Here is a 4,162-nt window from a genome sequence, read left to right on the forward strand (position 1 = left end):
TTCTTCGTACAGCCTTAGTACCTTGGCTAGATTAGCTAACCAATCATCATAAAAGTCTCCAACCACTGAAAAATCGTCCATTAAAACTTCCAAATACTTTTCATCCATGTTAGTAAAAATAGCTATCATACATCTTTGAAATGTAGCAGGTGCATTACATAAACCAAATGGCATGAATTTAAATGCAAATGTACCGTACGGGCATGTGAATATAATTTTGTGTTGATCTTCTGGTGCTACTGTAATCTGATTGTATACTAAGTAACCATCGAGAAAATAGTAATAGTCTCACCCCATAAGTTTATCCAGTATTTGGTCCAAAAACGACAAACGAAAATGATTTTTCCTACTCGTATTGTTCAATTGTCCCTTTCTCGTCATCATCTAAAATGATTTTATGCATGCAAATGGATGGGCTAATATCACATATATCGACTAAGGTCCATCCAATAGTCTTCTTGAATTGTTTCAACACTAAAATGAGTTTTTGTTTCTACTTTTCAGTGAAATTTATTGAAATAATCATAGGAAAAGTCAAAACATTACCTGAATAAACATATTTTAAGTGTAAGGGAAGTACCTTAAGTTCTAATGTAGGTGGCTCCTCGATTGCCACTTTTGGTTAAACATAATATCTTCTTTCTAATTCCAATGATTCAAAATGGGATTACAGACTAAATCCCTTCTCGTTAGCTTCTAGCAAAGCTAAGGTTCCCTTCCCCTCTTCATCACTTGGAGGGCCTGACATCAAAACTTGTTCCAATGGGTCCTCAACAGAGCTGATTCTTATTATTTCGCTAAATCCTTTAACTTATGTATTGCAGAACAGTTATCAACCGTGTTAGGGAATCGTATAGACTTAAAAACATTAAAAATTACCTGATCGTCCTGAACACGCATAGTAAGCTCGCCCTTCTGCACATCAATAAGGGTCCTTCCAGTTGCTAGGAAAGGCCTTCCTAAGATGATTGACAATTCTTTATCTGCTACAATGTCTAAAATAACAAAGACAGTAGGAAAAATAAATTTGTCTAACGTACCAATACATCCTCTATTTTTCCTTTTGGATTTTCTAAATATTGATCTGCTAATTGAAGTGTAACCGTAGTAGGTCTAACTTCACATATCCCTAACTTCTTAAATATGGACATGGGCATTAAGTTGATGCTTGCACCCAAATAACATTGTGCTTTGCCACAATAAGTTGCTCCAATGTTGCCAGGTATGGTAAAACCTCCAGGGTCCATCTTTGGGGGTAGTTTATTTTGAAAGTATGCATTGCATTCCTTTTCCAGAGCTACCGTATCAAAATTTCCAAGTCTCCATTTCTTGGACAGGATATCCTTCATGAATTTGGCGTAATTAGGCATCTGCTCAAGTGCTTATACTAACGGAATGTTGATGTGAAGTTGCTTGAGTACATCTAGGAATTTCTTGAACTGGACTTCCTGCTTCTGCTTTAAAGTCTTTAAGCGTGGATGATTTTTAAGTTGAACTAGCTAATTCATTTATGGCAATTCTTCATCTAAAGAAGTTGTTAGTTTGTCAGAATTGACTAGTTTAGAAGTTACCTTATCTGGTTTTGTAGATTCTGGTTCCGATGAAGTTGGGATTTCAACACTTGGTTGAACATCCATTGAATCTTGAGCATCAGTTGACTCGTCTTCAACTTCAACAGTGTTAGACTCTAATGTCTTTCCGCTCTTCAAAGTCAATGCTTTACAATGCTCTTTTATTAGATTTCTTGGATTTTTCATATCACTAGGCAGAGCATCTTGTGGTCGATTCCTAAGTTCAGTAGTAAGTTGATTCACTTAATTCTCTAAATTTCTTAAAGTGGCATCATTCTTTGCCACATATGTCTTCAATAGGTTCTCTAAGCCATTGAAAGGTTCAACTTGAGTTGGTTTCTGAACTTGTTGGGTAAAAACAGGTGGTTGGGTTAGTCTAGGTTGTGCATAAGTGTTATTGGTTTCAGGCCCTTGGTTACTCTAAGAAAAATTAGGGTGGTTTCGCCAATATGGGTTATAAAAATTAGATTATAGTCCTTGCTTTCCTCGGTTTTGGCTTTGCTTACCCATGTAATAGATGGATTCTGGGTTTGATGGACATTCTTCGAACAAGTGCCCTTCCTTACAATAAACCAGGCTACAGTCTCAAATTGATTTGGTGGCTGAGTTGCAAAATTATTAAACCCATTAGTAGTAAAGTTTTTAAGCATTGAGTATATCGCAGATACCTGAGATGCAAGTGAAGTGAGAGCATTCACTTCATGTACTCCAGTGACTCGTCTTCCAGATTCTACTCGATTTGTTGGTCATTGGTAATTGTTGTTGGCAATCCTCTCGATGATTTCAAAAGCCTCGTTATAAGACATAGAAAAGAGAGCACCGTTAGCAGAAGCATCCATTACCATACCATTATAGAATGTCTCTAATTAGATGTAATGAGGGATTCCATGATGAGGGCATCTTCGTAATAGGTCTTTAAACCTTTCCCATGCCTCATAAAAAGACTCATCATGAAAGGTATTGATCTCATTCCTCAACTTAGCATTCTTGGTATGTAGGAAGCACTTCATAAGGAATCGTTCTGCTAACTCTTGCCATATGGTAATAAAATTTGGTGGTAATGAGTTCAACCAGGCTCGGGATCTATCCTTTAGTGAATATGGGAATAACTTTAATTGCAATACATCTTTGGGTTCTTCAGCTAATTTGAAAGAATCACCCACCTTCACAAACAATCCTAAGTGAAGGTGAGGATTTTCGATAGGCATTCCACTGAGTTGGCCCACTGTCTGAAGCATCTGAAACATGACTGGCTTCAGCTCAAATTGTTGTGCCTCGATTTCTGGTCAATGAATACTCAGATTAAGCTCATGATACACTGGTACAACATACTATCTTAGAGCTTTATCCCTATTATTAACAATAAGGATAGGATTCTGAGCATGGTTTGCTCTACTTCCTTGATTCGAATTTTCAAAGTTCATCTCTTCAGTCCTTCTCTAATTTGCTTATCTTCTTCTTTGTTGAAAAATCCATTCAATCTCAGGGTCTACGGGGAGTAAGTCGATAATTCTATCTATACTCATAAACACCTAAACCAATCATAGAAAAATAATGGAACTAAAATTAAACTGGAAAATAAACCAAAATGCAAAATTATTAAATTCACAAATAATAACTTTTAAAACAGTCCCCGACAACGACGCCAAAAACTTGGAATGGCATAAAATGTGCAAGTGTACACAATCACAACAAGTAATAAAGTGACAAGTAAATGTGGCGTTATCGTACCTACAGGGATTGTGAAAGAAAAATAATTATGAAATGTAAATCAAACACTTTGGTGATGAGAAAAAAATGTTGTTTTGAAGAAATGATTTAAAAATTAAAAATTAACTAAGTAATAAAAATAAAAAGTAAAAATTCCAATGCACGATTTCAAAAAGATGAGTTTTAATCAATATGACATAAATGTTTTAGGTCAATTACATTCCTTAACTTAGAATTACTAAACTCATGTTCATGTTGTTGTGGAGTTTCTAAAGGGACCCCATTCCTATGTGCATGATTCTTTACAAACGAAGCTCATTGATCCAACAGAGTTTGACATTGTCCCTCCTCAAGTTCCTTGTTCTATAAATCCTGCAACCACAGGACAAACCTCTGTAGGTCCCAAAAGAACTTAGTGAGTCTCATATCTAAATTACTTATACTTAGATTGTAACACCCTAACCCGTATTTGTCATCAGATTAGGGTTACAGAGTATTACCAATCAACCAAAAATCATACAACATCATAACATATAAATGAACTAAAGATGTTCATATACATTTTGTCCTTCAAACGAGCCTTCGAGGCCCTAAAAATAGCTTAAAAGCAATTCAGGACTAATTTGAAACAAATAGGAAGTTTAAGAAAAAAGTGCAAAAAATGGAAAACAGGGGTCACAAGGCCGTGTGACATCACCCCGGGCCGTGTAACTTTCGAAAAAAGGACACATGGCCATGTCCTCACCCGTGTGACTCACTGAGTAGGGTCACACGGCCATATCACACATCGTGTAGCTCTCTAAGTTGCCACACACGTCTGTGTGTCAGGCTATGTACCTCATTGACTTGAAACACTAAGAAACTCTCAGATGACACACGGC

The 4,162-nt window shown here is 36.4% G+C and overlaps 1 pseudogene; it reads left to right on the forward strand.

Moving 5' to 3' along the window:
• Window positions 1-2,453: 2,453 nt before the first annotated feature.
• Window positions 2,454-2,551, forward strand: LOC121223991 (uncharacterized; annotated as a pseudogene).
• Window positions 2,552-4,162: the final 1,611 nt, after the last annotated feature.

The sequence above is a fragment of the Gossypium hirsutum genome, chromosome D11 (assembly GCF_007990345.1).
Source record: "Gossypium hirsutum isolate 1008001.06 chromosome D11, Gossypium_hirsutum_v2.1, whole genome shotgun sequence".
Lineage (NCBI taxonomy): Eukaryota > Viridiplantae > Streptophyta > Magnoliopsida > Malvales > Malvaceae > Gossypium > Gossypium hirsutum.